The 17,733-nt window shown below is 36.4% G+C and overlaps 1 long non-coding RNA gene across 2 annotated transcripts; it reads right to left on the bottom strand.

Moving 5' to 3' along the window:
* Positions 1-11,859: 11,859 nt before the first annotated feature.
* LOC113286384 lies at positions 11,860-13,133 on the bottom strand. 2 transcript variants are annotated; one of them, XR_003329264.1, is made up of 4 exons: positions 13,098-13,133; positions 12,897-13,019; positions 12,274-12,342; positions 11,860-12,006 (listed from the first exon to the last, which is right to left on the bottom strand). It is a non-coding gene; the product is annotated as an uncharacterized LOC113286384 (long non-coding RNA). The 2 variants fall into 2 exon arrangements; XR_003329263.1 differs by having other exon boundaries at positions 12,897-13,126.
* Positions 13,134-17,733: the final 4,600 nt, after the last annotated feature.

Here is a 17,733-nt window from a genome sequence, read left to right as displayed (position 1 = left end):
GTAAAACGTCTTTCTGTTAATACAGTGCTAACAACGTCTTTCTGCTGAAGCAGTCGTATCTTAATTAAGAGCTTCTCATTCACTTGCAAGGTTAACTGTATTATTTATGACTGGTAATTGCTTGATAGTCACCTCTCGTTTTTGCTAGTGTTATTCATTTAGAGATGGATTTGCTGATTTTATGTTGACATATCCAAGTCTGATGCATGTGTAACTCCTAATTACATAATTCAGATGCATGTGTATCTGCAAGTTACACATGCTAATTAGATGTGTAACTTTTACTTACACATACTGATTTTGGGTACACATACCAATATGCATATGTAACTCCTAGTTACACTAGTCATATGCATGTATAACTTCTAGCTACACTAGCCAGATGAATGTGTATCTCCTAGTTACACATGTTATATGCATGTGTAACTCTCAGTTACATAATTCAGATGCATATGTAACCGCTAGCTACACTAGTCAAATGCTTGTGAAACTGAAATATACATTGTTTTATGTACTGTTCATTTTAATCGTATAAATACTGATTGCTTGTTGTTATATTTCAGGTTTTAGATAACTTCATAAAAGATAATTGCTTAAACGTGGTAATGGTCTCGCTGGAACTGGAGTTGACGCTGAATACACAAGTCAGATGCATGTGTAACTCTCAGTTACACTAGATAGACACATATGTAACTCTCAATTACACTAAACAGATGTGTGTGTAACTTCTAGTTACACATGCTAAGAAATTATTGTAAATGAATATTAAAGTAATAACTGTATTTTTTTTTGTGTGTGTTTTTTTTGATGTCTATTTTTTTTGCATATATATACAAGTGTAACTTTGCATTACACATATCATAAGGATGTGTAACTTCTGGTTACACATGCCATATGCATGTGTAACTTCTGTTTACACCTTCGCACTGTATTTTAATAATTTCGGGCCTAGATTTAATAATCTTGGGCCTAGATTTAAATTTTATTTAATTATGGGCTTGACAATATGCATAAGGGTATCAAAGTCTTTTAAAAACTCGGGGCCTAGATTTAAACTTTTTTTAATTAAGGGCCTCATATTATGGGTTATCCGTGGGTTGGGCCTGAGCCTAATTTCCCCTATATAGAAGCCTCGTAAAATGGATTTTTCATGGTCAATTCCTTTTAAAGTGGAAGCAAGGCCATCCCACGGTAATTTATATTGGTTTTCCGAACCCGGAAACCCGTTAAATATTGATCCAGCAGCAGTAGATCTACCCGAACAGAAAAACGATCACAAGATATATTTTGAGAAAGGGTCTCCAGATAATCATGATTTATAAAGGAGATATCACTATTAGCGGGGATACCATTATTAGCGGGATCATACCAATTGAAAGATCCGACGGTCAGGATATGTTAATATTTTTTTTATCCTATGTGAATTGGTATCATCCCCAAATAATACTGGTATCCCCTTTTATAATCATGCAGATAATGCTCCACATGGTTAGCTTTACCATTGAACTATTTAACAGTTGGGTCCTTCCAAAATCAAAATTTGTAACATTCGTCTTTGGTTATATGCATTTGCAGGCACTGCTAATTACAAGCAGATATGTCATCCTCGTGTATGAACTTCTATACGTGTTCACATGCAGCTGCAATGATTGTAAAGTTCCTTGTAATCAAGGATTCTAAGTCACTGCTTAAGTTCAGATTGGTGCGATCATTTCTTTTCTTCATTTATGAAAGTAGTAAAATGATGGTAACTGGCCATTCTTCACTATTGGCAACTGGCCATCCTTCACCATTGTCAACTTGCTAATGGCGTCACCGTAAAACGATGGCAACTGGCCACATGAATTATTTGGAATTGGCTGTCGAAAAACTTAGGTTACGTTAATATCGAACCGACATATTATCATAGAAGTAAATTCCACGAAACATCCTAATTTAGATAATTTAGCTCGAATCTGTCTCTTACATCTTTAGATTAGCATGATCGAATAATACTAGCACAAATATGTGATCAATACGATAATAGACAATCACACACGACACAAAGATTACGTGGTTCACCTTTGTAGACTACATCCACGGCCAAAACCACCCCGAGAATCTTCATTAGCATAACAAGTTATTACATCGTCACACATCATATAATCAACTAGTTATATAATCTACTAGCGCTAACCGTTAGAAACAACAAAACATATTACGAAGAGTTTACCTCTTCCTTTGTTCTTATTTTTCCATAAACTTCTACCGCCATGGTTGCTTCGATTTTAGACAAGAACACGAAGAACATCATGAATTCTAGCTTCTTCCGTACGAGCCCTAGAAACCCTAGATTTCTCTCATACCCGCTCTTTCTACAAGTCTCTCTTCTCACATAGATTTTACCCCGTCACCAAAAATCGTAGGACACAACGGTTGTGACCTGAACACTCTCATAAAGAGAGGATTCTCCAAGAGAATGGATTTCTACTCACAATATAAGCCTTCTTATATAGTAGACAAATCCTTGCTCATCAAGTCTTAGAGAACTTCTAAGAATAGTTTCACGCCTAAATTAGGAAACCCTAAACTTGAAAAATACTCATACAAACCGTCATACAAGTTTCCTAATCCAAACAAACCTTGTAGGCATTCCAAACCAAAAACTGCCTTTAGCCACGGTTTTGACAGTATTAGATCACCGTCTGCTTCAAAAACTGTCACCATAAGTCGAATTTCAGCCATATAGTTTTGTATACGGAACAAAACCTCAACATTGGCTACTGGCCATATGAATTATTTGAAATGGCAACTGGTCACATGAATTATTTGAATTGGCAACTAGCCATATGAATTATTTGAAATGGCAAGTGGCCATCTGGCAAGTGGCCATCTGGCAACTGGCCACATGAATTATTTGAATTGGCAACTAGCCACATGAATTATTTGAATTGGCAACTGGCCATCTTCCATTTTGGCAACTGGCCATATTAATTGTTAGAATTGGCAACTGGCCATATAAGTCTATTATTTTTGGCAACTGTCCGTCTCTCATTTTGACAACTGGTCATCTCTTATAATTGGAGAATAGATACTAAGTGTGCTTTCTTATAATGCAGTTTAGGTAATTCGAATTTGAGTTTTTCAGAAGAATTTGAAGGTCCGGTTACTTGAGTGGCGTATGGGAGAGTCAGAGTTTTCTAGAGGGCCGAAACCCGGTTCGCTTGAAGTCCAGATTTTCTGATCCGCTACATGTCACCTTCAAAACATAACTTCTATTGTTAATCATATTATTGATCAAAGTATGATTGACCTCATTCAAGTTGCATAACTCAGATAGATAATGAAATGCTCTGTTGTACTCCATCTGAACCTGAAATCAAGAACATTCCGTTCTCCATGGAACCAGACAAAATCCCATGCATATATGGTTTCCCTCCTATTTTCTTTTCAACAACAATGGGAAACCATTAGGCCTGACTCGATCAACATTTTCAAACATTTTCCCAACTGGAAACATATCGATGGAAATTAATGCCTCACTCATCTCTCTAATTCCCAAAACTCTAAACCCTACTACTCCTGCCGAGTTCAGACCAATAGCCCTTGCCAACATATATTATGAAATAATATCACAACTTATGGAAAGTAGAATGAAAAGGATTTTAGGAAAAACCATTTCAACATATCAATGTGCCTTCATTCTTTAAAGGAAGATTTTAGAAAATATCACGCTGGAACCTGAAATTATCCATAAGATGAAAAATTTTAAATCGAAGAAAGGTGTTATGGGACTAGAAATAGATATGTCCAAAGCTTTCGATAGGGTCGAGTGGAAATTCTTGTTACAAATAATGAACAAATTAGGTTTTAACAACAAATGGTGTTATTTTGTGCATCAATGTATTCCGAAAACTGCTCTTTCTATTTTATTGAATGTGTCTCCCACTAAATTCTTTAAACCTACCAGATGTTTAAGACAAAGAGATTCAATCTCCCTTTATTTGTTCTTGTTCTGCAAGGAATCACTTTCAAGAATAATTATGCATGTTGATAAAACACAAGTTTAATAAAAGGTATAAAAATAGTTCATCAAGCTCCTTCTGTAAGTCGGTTATTGTTTGGGGATGACTGTCTGTTGTTTTGTAAGTTAAATGAAAAAACATGCTACGACTTAGTTAATTTTTTCAAGAACCGTGGTTTAGCTTCTATAGGAAATTTATTAATTTAAGTAAATCGGATTTTTTTTTATCCCCACAACAGATACAATCATAAGACACAAAGTTAAAGATATTCTATGAGTCACTGTTATGCCTCTAAAATATAAGTACCTAGGATCTCATTTGTTTACAAAAGGATCAAAAACTGAATGATGAATGCATTGTTCATGTGTAAAAGATGAAATCTATATTAGTTTGTTAGAACGAAATTGATCTGAATAATGCTGGCGAAACTGTAATAATTAAGAATGTAAATACCTCTTTGTATGTCTATCAAATAAATTACTCTAAGATACCAATTAAGATATGTAAAGAACTAACAAAACTGCAGAGAGATTATTGGCGGGGGAAGGATGAAAATGGTCTAAATGAGAAAGGTAAGATGGAGTTTGCTTAAAAAAAATAGACCTTTATTAGTAAATCTCTTGATGAATTGGGGCTTGGAATTAAAAATGATCAGAACTTTAATTTAGCTATGATTGCTAAAATGGGACGGAGACGGAAAGATAATCTCGACTCTCTTTTTGCCTTTCTCCTTAAAGTAAATACTATCCAAATAGTGATGTTCTCCACATAAATAGCACCCCTAATAGGAAGGATAGTTGAATTTGGAAATGATTGTTATCTGGTATCAATAATATAGAACGGTTTTATTTTTGGGAAGTAGGAAATGAAACTAGTATTGACAATGGGATAACTTCTGGATTTGGGACACAATGCCACCATCCTTAAAACCAGAAATGCATACACTAGGTCTAAATAAAGTCAGTGACTTGTTCACTTCACATAATACTTGGGATTTAGAAAAATAAGAATTCATGCTGATGATAAAGAAGACATACCCCACTGGACTCTTAGCCGGAAAAATAAATCGTAAAATCTCTATATAACCATGTAAATCCAATGGTACAACAAACCAGAAATGGGATAATATCTGGAGGATAGACATATCACCATATGTTAAGAACTTAATTTAGAAAGCAGCCCACGCTGTACTTTCCAATAATATAAGTGTGGCAGCTATCATTCAAGGCATAAGCACCAAATATAACTTATGTAATGATGATTATAAGAAAATTATTCACCTGTTACTACAATGTAATTTTATTAATCAATAAGTTTGGATGCATTTTAACTTTGATATGCATTATGTTATAAATGGTACAAATACTTTCCATGATTGGTTAAACGACTGTATTGAAAATCCAAATAGAGGAGGTTATGATGTTGATTGATAGGTTTTATATAGTATTATCATCTGACACATATGGAAACAAGATGTAATATTACCTTTCAAAAGAAGAGTCAAAACAGTATTGTCACAGTAAATAATATAATTAAGCTCATCAGTGGTTACAAGATAGTCAACCAAACATGTTATAACATAATACAATCTTTGTACTACAATCCCAAAAACGATGATGTCGTTAAAATTACCACACATCATTTGCAGGAACCATGAACCTTAAAATCAATATTGCTTTGACTATGATGTATTCCACAACTAAGGCTGGAATTGGCCTAAATTTATTTGATCATACATGGAGAGCATTAGAGAAGCTAGATGTTTGCATGTAGAAATGAGTTAGAAAAAGCTAGAGCTGATGTGGCTTTCTAATGGGCAATAGAATGAATTGGACATATCATCTCGTCTAGAAGTGATTCTCAACCAACTCTCATGCTTCTAATAGAATAGTGCGTAAAAGTTAGGAAGCAACACTAAGCTTAATATAAAGAAAATGATTTATTTTAGTTATGAGATCTTAAATAATTTGAGAAGCAAAGTTAGTTGTATTTTGTAAGAAATTTACTATACAACATACTTGGTTATATTTTAAACAGTATCCTTTGAGCTATATTAACTTTCTCAAACATTTAAACATGGAACGATGATGTATGGAAATTTTGGTTCGTTTCTATCAACATAATGAGGGTTGCCTCTTTTTCGGAAAAGAAAAATAAAATAACATCTTGAGATGATATATATACATACCTAATATATCCTCATGCTTTATGATAAAAATTAAAGTTATATTTCCCTTAAATAGGGTCAAAAATTTCATTTCAGGGATATATTATGAATTGAATCATTTTGTTTTGTTAAGTTGAAGCATGTACCTTGTTGTATGCCGGAGAAAATAAGGAGAGTATGCTAACATGGGTTTCTACTCATGATTTTTTCAATGACCATTAATGGTTTAGGAATCCTAATGATTACTTCAAGGTTTATTGATCCTTCAAGCACTAATATTCAGTTATTGATCTCATGGATCCAGTTACTACCCGAGAAGAAACTGTTGGGACAACTGGATCGCTTTGATACCAATTGTTGCGCCAAAGCCTGCGGAAACGTTAGGTTTGCACTGCTACAATGTTACTCCAATATTTCCAAGAACACAATCCTTACATGCACAAGAAGAACAAGTATTTAACGAGGTTGAATCCTCGAGAAGGAATAAACAATTTTATATATCACCTTATAGGAGGGAGCAATATGTGAAGCCTTAGAAGAGAAGAAGAGAACTTCTGGTGTGTTTTTACTAGGTTCTCTTTATGTATATTTATACATATCAACAGGACTAGACACATTCCTTAACCAGGATTAATTTCCTATAAGTATGAGGTTTCCTAACTTAACTCTAAGAGACAAACCTCTTAAGTTGCTATAATTAGGACACTAGTAATTGGTTTCCTAAACCAATAGATTTTCCTAATCTATCCTTGACCATCATACCAACAATTCTCCACCTCGGATCATGATTTCATGCATGAGACGATCAATAGATAAAATCACCTCCGTCTTCCAACGTCGATTGAAAAATCACTGGTTTCCTACGTATCCTCAATAAGAATCAAACCCGACCGTATTTTTCTGAAATGAACTTGATAGAAGGCCTCCACCAGGTTCCTAAGAATATCTACCCCTAAAGGGACTTTTACCAAACAAGAAGGATGTGGATCAATTTCAAACAATGTCGAAACTTGACCGCAGATACACCTTTAGTTAACATATCAGTTGGATTCTCTTTGGTATCGATCTTCATAAGTAGATTGTCTTCTTCTTCCAGAATTTCTCTCACAACGTCTATATGTTTGGGCTATCATGATGCACTTGATTCTTAGACAAATAAATTGCACTTGGACTATCACAATGCACATGCAGTTGGTCTTGCACAACTCCTAAGTCATCTAGAAAACCTTGTAACCATATAGCCTCTTTAAATGTCTCAGTCACTGCCATATACTCTGCTTCCGTAGTTGAAAGCGCCACAGTAGACTGCAATATTGATCTCCAACCCTGCTACGGTAAATATATACCCTGTAGTTGAACGTCTTTTTTCCAAATCACCAGCATAGTCAGGATCCACATACCCAACACACAACTGATTGTTACTTCCATCATTCACAAACTCCAAGCCAACATCAACTGTACCCTAAAGATACCTCAAAATCCCATTTCACAGCTTTCCAATGTCCCTTACCAGGACAAAGCATATAACGGTTGACCATACTAACTGCATGTGAAATGTCCGTCCTTCTACGTACCATTGCATATATCAAGCTAGCAATAACCTTAGCATATGGGAGTTGGGTCATATACCTTCGCTCTTCTTCAGTAGTGGGATACATGAGAGCATTAAATTTAAAATGAGAAGCAAGGGGAATACTTACGGATTTAGTTCCTTCACTGACACCAAATTTCTGTAACACTTTTTTCAAATATGCCTTCTGAGACAAACAAACTTCACCCTTCTCTCTGTCGCGTTGAATCTCCATACCAAGAATCTTCTTAGCTTCTCCTAGATCTTTCATCTCAAACTCACATGAAAACTTATTCTTCAAATTATCGATCTCTTTCTTTTTACTCGATGCAATTAGCATATCATCGACATACATGAGAAAATATATGAAAGACCCATCGCGTAGCTTCTTGAAGTATACACAATGGTCATAGTGACTTCTTGTGTATGTTTGGACTACCATAAACTGGTCAAATTGCTTGGACCATTGTCTTGGAGACTGCTTCAAACCATACAACAATCTCTTCAGTTTACACACACAATCTTCTTTTCCAGCAACCTTGAACCCACTCGGCTGAGTCATATAGATCTCCTCTTCTAGATCACCATGTAAAAACGCCGTCTTAACATCTAACTGAACTAGGTATAAATCATATTGTGCTTCTAAGGACAATAAAATACGGATTGATGAGTACTTTACCACCGGAGAGAACACCTCATTGTAGTCAATCCCTTCTATTTGGGCATAAACTTTTGCAACTAACCTTGCCTTGTAGCGTATTTGATTCATCGAAGATCCTTCTTTCTTAGCATATACCCACTTGCACCTTATGACCTTCTTACCGTTCGGAAGATTCGTAAGAACCCATATGCCATTATTGTAAAGAGACTCCATCTCGTCATGTATTGCACCTTCTCATTCTTTACACCCTGCACTGCGTGCAACTTCTACATAAAAGTATGAGTACTATGCTCTACTACTGGTAATGCATAAGCTACAACATCATCCATCCAACCAGGATTTCTGGTTGATCTTCTCGGTTTTCTAGTTGCTATGGCCTCGGTGACTGAAGATTCTATATCTTCTGATGACTCTTGTTTCTCTTCTACAACAACGTCACTATCATTTGGAACTTCAGTAGTTACTTCTCTTGTAAACCTCATGTCTTCAGAAGTATTCTGAACAGATACATACTTAACTGGAATTAGTGGAGTTGCATCAATCTCCACCCGCTGCAAAGGCTCACTAGTACTGGTGCTTCTGTTCTCCACCTGCCGAGAACCCCAAAACTTTACCATAGACATCTCATAAAATGTGACATCTCTACTCATGACTATCTTCTTCTCAACTGGATTCCAAAACTTGAAACCCTATCACTCCACTTTTCATACCCACAAAGATTCCTTTCACGGAATGGCTATCAAGCTTGTTTTCACTAACACAATACCACGTAGGACAACCAAAGATATGAATCGAGTCATAGTCATAAGCTGCCTTACCAAACCATTTCTCCATAGGAGTTTTACCTTCTAAAGAAGCTGATGGCAACCTATTAATGAGGAAGCACGCGTTGTAACTGCCTTATCCCAAAAAGCCTTACCTAATCTAGCATTAGATAACATACATCGTACCTTCTCCAGCAAAGTACGATTCATGCGTTCAGCTACCCCATTTTATTGCGATGTCTTCTTAAACGTGAAGTGCCTTTTAATCCCCTCATCCTGACATACTTGAAAGAATGGATCACTCTTGTATTCTCCACTATTATCCGAATGTAGTACTTTGATCTTTCTGTCAGTTTGAGTCTCAGTTGCCTTCTTCCACCTCAAAAAGACTTATAGGACTTCATCCTTATGCCTCATGGTGTACACCTGTTAGAGCATTGCTCGGTCGAACTCGCATACATTGTTATCTCAAGCATGTTTGTCAATGTTAGTGATTAAAACTATAAGTCTTGATTTCTAGTCTACTATAGCTAAGTATCGGACTAGGATAGAAAATGTAGTTGATCTCAAGAACTCCATGGTGGATCATCATACAAGACGAAGAACTACTCAAGGAACTAGTGGAACTTCATCGAAAAAAAGTTATGTGGAGACATGAACTTATCTATCACTCAAAAGTATATCTACTCTATCTCCTATATTGAGACAAAAGTCGTTTTGCTATATAGACTTGATTATACACATTTGGTCTTTCGAGCTGAGTTTATCTCACCTATCTATTTCTCGAAATATGTGTTGGTAAGCTTTCGCTTTTTCCAAGTTTATCTTTACCTAGTGACGGAAGTCATGTTATGTTTCAATCACTTTGAAAATTGCTTTGACGAAAAATGGTTTGTGAACAACAACTATATAACGTCCTCTAAGAATGTTTCAATGATTGAAATGAGAGTTTAGATTATATAACCATTGTTGGATATAAGAATTGTTGTGGAAACACATATATTTATAAGTCCTTATTTCTTGAACCGAAGTTTGAGAACTTTGTTGATCAAGAGAACCGGAACAAGAGCCGTGAACTAAGTCTGCGAACTGGCGGAAGTTCTCGACCCGAGAAAATCTGCTGGAGTTTGAGAACTCCTTTTGGGAACTTAAGTCCGCGAACCCAGTCCGCGAACTTGAGTTGGTTATATCTAAAGATGATTGTTTGTGAACTCTTACTTATATAAACTAAGAAATGCTAATTGCAAACCGTGGATATAAAGTTCATGAACCGTTTCGAGTGAATCAAATCGTTTTTGCTTCGATTGTGTCTTGTGTAGTTACATAAGATTTCCTTGCAATTGAAAAACTTTCTAACTAGTTCATTTGAGTCATTTGAACTAGTTATGGTGAAGAAGAAGAATAGTTGATATGAAAGTGCTCATATGGCTAACCATTTGGTTAACTATTGTTGAACCAACAAATGTACAAGTTTGGGTACGGTTACAAAAACCTAGAAACGTGCATTTCGTTTGTGTGTAACAAGCTAGGTTTTCGATCCAACGGTTGAAATATATTAGCTTGAATCTAATCAGGTTTTCATCTAACGGTGAATATTGAATGCTTTGTTACCAAGCTAACATTGATTGCAAACCCTGATTTGAAAGACTATATAAGGGAGAACTTTAGAAACTGGGAAACCTAATCCCCACACCTTGCGTGTGATACTAGTTGCATTAGCTAGATTCGATTATCATTTAACCTTTGGTTTCTTCTTAAAAACCAGGTTAACGACTTAAATACTTCATTGAGACTGTGAATCCGGACAGATACTACTTTATCGTAGTTGTGTGATCTGATCTTGTTGTTTCTATCGTACGAGTACAATCACAACGATTGGCTTGAGATTGATATCTCCGATACGCAAGATATAAAAGTAATCACAAACATCTTCGTCTCATCGTTTGTGATTCCACAATATCTTATTTCGCCGCGTCGATTAAGATTATTGTGAGGTGATTAATAATACTAGGCTGTTCTTCGGGAATATAAGTCCGGATTATCAATTGGTTCCTGTTCACCTTGATTTATCAAAATACGGAACAAAACTTGTAGGTATTTCTGTGGGAGACAGATTTATCTATCTTTATAGAATTTTGTGTGTGATACAGATTTGTTTATTTCAAGTCTTCGACTTTGAGTCGTAACAACTCTTAGTTGTGGATGAGATCAGCTAAGGGAACTAAGTGCATAGTATCCTGCTGGGATCATAGACGTAAAGAGCGCAACTGTACCTTGGATCAATGTAAGATTGATTGGGGTTCAACTACACTCCAGACCGAAGTTAGTTTGTAGTGGGCTAGTGTCTGTAGCTAGAGCTGGCAAACGGGCGGGACGGGTCTGGCTTGTGACCAACCCGCGGGTTACGGGTTAATACAAGCCTGAGCTCGCGGGTTAAAATTCTTCACGGGTGGTCATTTATCCCACCCGTGCCCGTCCCGGGTAAAGCTCGCGGGTTTACGGGTGCTCACGGGTTACCTGGTTTTTGTTGAGTCAACTCGCCAGAAATCGATTTCTGGGCTATTTCCTTCCACATTCAGGGCATCTAAAGTTCCTTTCCTACAAGCTACAACCTAAGTATCTAACATTCATCCAATTCATTTGGTATATCAATTCAAAAACTCAAAATTGCAAAACTAAACAAATTAGTCTTCTTAAAGAAACACAGACACAGTCACACAGATACTATCATAGTATCATACATTCATAACATCTCAACATCATCATCTTCATCATCAGCACTCATAACATCCTTGAAATGGTCTGGTTCTGGTAACTCTTGCTCTTGTACACTTGACATCCTGAAATGGATGGAGCGGCCACAAAGAACAAGTCAAAGAGTCATTCAGAAACATGAAAATTACATAAACAGAAATTGAAAAAATACATAGACAATGATATCCAACAAAACTATTATAGTACATGCATTTTCAAGTCATCCAAAACAATAACATCTAACAAAACAAACAAATCAAACAAATCCCCTAAATCTCTGTAAAGAATGAAAATTACCATAAAAGATAAAGAAGTCAAATTTTATTTGATTTAAATTTACAAAATGTACTTACAGATTTAGGGGACAACCACTTATCCAAACTGCTCAAACCAAAATTTAAAGATTTCACTAGAACTCCAATCTACAAAACAAAAAGGATGCAAGTACAGCAGTAACAACACTGGTTTAAATGTATAAAAATGCTGGTAATATGAATGATACTTCGAAAAAGATAAACAAGATAAACAAAGAAAGACCTTTTGTATATGATTTCAATCACATCAAGCATGTTAAATCTCAACCAAAATTCAAACTAAACTCATTCAATTTGAAGCTCATACAATTAATATCTCAAATTCACAAGCAAACTCTAAATTGCTCATTCAATTCCAACCCATTACCCATAGTACCATTACTATCATTTCAATTTCACAAGCAAAACTGTTGAATACGAATACAACAAATAAATCATGGAAGTATGGAACTGAACAACATGAGTACATGACCAAATCAAACAGATCTTGTATATATAATCATCAGATTCATCACCAATTACAATCATACAATAAACTAAAACATGTGAAATTCAAAAAAATCTTAATCAAATCAAATTCAAAATCAAACAGAATAACAGATCTACTAAGAATAAGTCAAACTGAAGACTGAACTCAAATCGAATGAAAAAAAACATCTTACATATTATTAATCGAACAGAAAATCAATTCACTCTTCACGAACCCAGAAAATCAATTCGTTGTTGTATTCCTCCGATCTTCACGAGCCCAGAAAATCAATCCGCTCTTGTATTTCTCTTCAAGACTTCAAACAATTTGTTATTCAAGCAGGCTAATCAAAAAATTTATATAAAGAAGAAAACAAATAAGAAAATCTGATTACCTGTCTTTGATCTTTAGATGAATCTAATAATTTTTCTGCTGAATCTGTGAAGTTTACTCAGGAGAGTAGGAGACTCAGCAGCGCTGCAGCAGGGTCAGGGAAGAAGAAAAAAAGAGGAAGAAAGAAGAGGAAGGCGAGCTAGGGTTTTTTCCTTTTATATGAAGAGGAACGAACATGTTACATGACACGTAACAGATAACTGTGTCATTGTGTGACACGCAGCAGCCTAAGTGGCAGTGGGTGCGGACCGAGCCGGGTTACCCGCGGGTTGCACGGGACGGGACGGGTTAACCCGTTTCTTCACAAGCCACTAATTATACAACCCGCGCCCGTCTTGTGTAGTTACGATCCGGGACGGGCACGAGTTTTCACGGGACGGGACGGGCCAACCCGCGGGTTTTGGCTCGGATTGCCAGCTCTATCTGTAGCGGCTTAATACAGTGTGTGTTCAATCTAGACTAGCTCCCGGGGTTTTTCTGCAATTGCGGTTTCCTCGTTAACAAAATTCTGGTGTCTGTGTTATTTCTATTTCCACATTATATTGTTTATCTTTATAATTGAAATATCACAGGTTGTGCGTTCGTTTCAATCAATTAGAATATCTGATCTTTGGTTGTTGATTTAAATTGATTGACACTTGGATATTGGTCTTTGGTACCATCCAAGTTATCTCTCTAGTATTTGATAAAGACTCGCAAATTTCTATTTGCTTGAATATAAATCAAATCGAGAGATTAAGATATCAACTCTTTGATATACTGTTTAAAAAGATTGAGTCTTGATAAATTCTCTTAAAAGTATATTAGAGTTTGTCCATACAGATTGCTAAGCGAAATATTGGGTGTGGTTGTTGTACCCTCGCTTTTCAACACCCATACGTGCCTAGAATAGTCATCAATGAATGACACAAACCAATGTTTCCCTCCCAATGATGCATTCTTGGAAGGACCCCAAACATCTAAGTGAACATAGTAAAGAACTCCACTTGTATTGTGGATTACTGTGCCAAATCTTGTTCTTGTCTTCTTGCCCTTAACACAATGTTCACAAAATGCTAACTTACAGGTAATAGAACCTTTCAACAAGTTTTGTTGAATCAAACTATGCAACGACTTCCCACCAGGATGTGCAAGTCTCATGTGCCATAAATTTGTTTTCTCGGTATCTGCACCCTCGATGTGTTCAGAAATAGACACATCCCATGTTGTTGTACTCCCAATCAAGTAGTACAAGTTATGATGACGTGTGCCCTTCATGATTACCATAGATCCAAAGATTACCTTTAGAACACCATTTTCAGTGACTACCTTGTAGCCCTTAGCTTCTAAAATTCCGAGTGAAATCAAATTCTTCTTTATGTCAGGTGCAAATCATTCCTCTTCCATCTCTCTAACCATACCATCATGAATCGTGATATGAACACTACCAATCCCAATCACTCTGAAGGTATGATTGTTTCCCATACGTATTTCTCCATCAAGCTCTTCAAAGCTTGAGAACTAATCCCGATATGGACATATATGATACGTTGGTCCAGTATCTAACACCCATGTACCATCTGTAATAGTATAAGCTGATGGTGTCACAGTCGCCGGGAAATCAAAAGCATCATCTGATTCTCCATTACCTTTTGCAATGTTCACCTCAGTATTACTGTTATCTCCTTCTCTCGCCATACGTTTGGTACAATCCTTAGCCCAATGAAATAAGTCATGCCACCAAGCACACTCATCTTTATGCAGATGTGTTCTAGTTTTAGAACTCCCTCTACCTTTACCATAACCACCAGTATTCTTTCTCTTGTCTGTTGAACAACCTCTTCCAATAAGCACATCATTATTAACTTAACCTGCAAGGTCTTCACGATCCATCTTCCTAAACTCCTCACTACGCAATGCTATAGTGACCTCTGCGTATGCCATCTTATCCTTGTCGTGTATTAATGCCTTAATCACGGGCTTATACTTTTCAGGAAGGGAGTTTATTAGACACAAAGCTTGTTCCTCGTCCTCGATTATCTCATTGTACGTAGTTAACCAACTCAGCAAGAAGTTTATTATATGAATCTAGGTGCTCAGTTAGAGTTGCACCCTTCTTCATGTTATATCGATACAAATTCCTCTTAAGATGTATCATATTGGCCACGTTCTTCACAAGGTATTCCTTCTCTAATTTTTCCCAAAGATCCTAGCTGAAGTCTCGTGCTGATAATTAACTTTTACTTCCGTTTCTAAACACCCTCGAATCAAACCCAGACATAATTTATTCATCTTGTTCCACTGCTTGTCAATCATATCTGCTGGCAGACCTTCTACATCTTCTTCTAGGTCAAGATGAACAAGGGCATCCATTACATCCGTTCTCCATAAACTTAAGTTATTGGTTCCTGTAAACTTTTCTACCTTGAGTTGTGATCTATGTGAATGAAGTATTTCTTCTTTTGTCTTTATCTATACTTGTGGACTCCGAATGTTGTACCGGATTAACCGGTTTTCCCCCGTCGACCATTGTTCACAAACAACCAAATATAGATAAAAAACATAACCTTTGATATCAGACTTACCTCAAGCAATCTTCAGAAAAATACCTTCACTTCTACTGCAATATTAATACCCGTATCCAAGAGCGTCTCCTTGCTTTGATACCAATTGTTGGGACAATTGGATGGCTCTGATACCAATTGTTATGCTAAATCCTGTAAAAGCATTAGGTTTGTACTGCTGCAACGGTACTCCAATATTTCCAAGAACACAATCCTTACACACACACACAATAAAAACAAGCATTTAACGAGGTTAAGTCCTCGCGAAGGAATAAGCAATTTCATATATCACCGTATAGGAAGGAGCAATATACAAAGTCTTAGAAGAGAAGAAGAGAACTTCTGGTGTGTTTTTACTAGGTTCTCTCTATGGCTATTTATACATATCAATAGGACTAGACACATTCCTTAACAAGGATTATTTTCCTACAAGTATAGGGTTTCCCAACTTAACTCTAAGAGACAAACCTCTTAAGTTGCTATACTTAGGACACTAGTAATTGGTTTCCTAAACCAATATATTTTCCTAATCTATCCTTGACCATTGATGCGTGCCGTGAGTGCAATCAAATTAAATCACTTATTTCCACACAATTAATTGGTAATATAATGGAAGCAAGGATCGTTCCCATGAAGAGCAGGGAGTTTAGTTGTCAAAAAGGTCACAAATGGTTTTTTTTTTTGTTTTAGATTGTAAACAAAGTAAATAAAGAAATTTAAATTGAGTTGCAAGCAATGGAGAGAGATGATCGAGGAATTCTTCTTCATTACTAAACCGTCAATGAGTTAATATATTCATAAATTCATCATTAATCATAGATTATTATCAACCGTGGAATAAAAACTAGCGCAGTGTTATCCTCTATAGTCCTTTGGTCACTGGATACCGAAACGCTCGAATATCAGATTTTCTACTACTGGTAATGCATAAGCTACAACATCATCCATCCAACCAGGATTTCTGGTTGATCTTCTCGGTTTTCTAGTTGCTATGGCCTCGGTGACTGAAGATTCTATATCTTCTGATGACTCTTGTTTCTCTTCTACAACAACGTCACTATCATTTGGAACTTCAGTAGTTACTTCTCTTGTAGACCTCATGTCTTCAGAAGTATTCTGAACAGATACATACTTAACTGGAATTAGTGGAGTTGCATCAATCTCCATCCGCTGCAAAGGCTCACTAGTACTGGTGCTTCTGTTCTCCACCTGCCGAGAACCCCAAAACTTTACCATAGACATCTCATAAAATGTGACATCTCTACTCATGACTATCTTCTTCTCAACTGGATTCCAAAACTTGAAACCCTATCACTCCACTTTTCATACCCACAAAGATTCCTTTCACGGAATCGCTATCAAGCTTGTTTTCACTAACACAATACCACGTAGGACAACCAAAGATATGAATCGAGTCATAGTCATAAGCTGCCTTACCAAACCATTTCTCCATAGGAGTTTTACCTTCTAAAGCAGCTGATGGCAACCTATTAATGAGGAAGCACGCGTTGTAACTGCCTTATCCCAAAAAGCCTTACCTAATCTAGCATTAGATAACATACATCGTACCTTCTCCAGCAAAGTACGATTCATGCGTTCAGCTACCCCATTTTATTGCGATGTCTTCTTAAACGTGAAGTGCCTTTTAATCCCCTCATCCTGACATACTTGAAAGAATGGATCACTCTTGTATTCTCCACTATTATCCGAATGTAGTACTTTGATCTTTCTGTCAGTTTGAGTCTCAGTTGCCTTCTTCCACCTCAAAAAGACTTATAGGACTTCATCCTTATGCCTCATGGTGTACACCTGTTAGAGCATTGCTCGGTCGAACTCGCATACATTGTTATCTCAAGCATGTTTGTCAATGTTAGTGATTAAAACTATAAGTCTTGATTTCTAGTCTACTATAGCTAAGTATCGGACTAGGATAGAAAATGTAGTTGATCTCAAGAACTCCATGGTGGATCATCATACAAGACGAAGAACTACTCAAGGAACTAGTGGAACTTCATCGAAAAAAAGTTATGTGGAGACATGAACTTATCTATCACTCAAAAGTATATCTACTCTATCTCCTATATTGAGACAAAA

This window comes from Papaver somniferum, chromosome 6 (assembly GCF_003573695.1).
Source record: "Papaver somniferum cultivar HN1 chromosome 6, ASM357369v1, whole genome shotgun sequence".
Classification (NCBI taxonomy): domain Eukaryota; kingdom Viridiplantae; phylum Streptophyta; class Magnoliopsida; order Ranunculales; family Papaveraceae; genus Papaver; species Papaver somniferum.
This window is presented reverse-complemented; position numbering and strand designations above follow the sequence as displayed.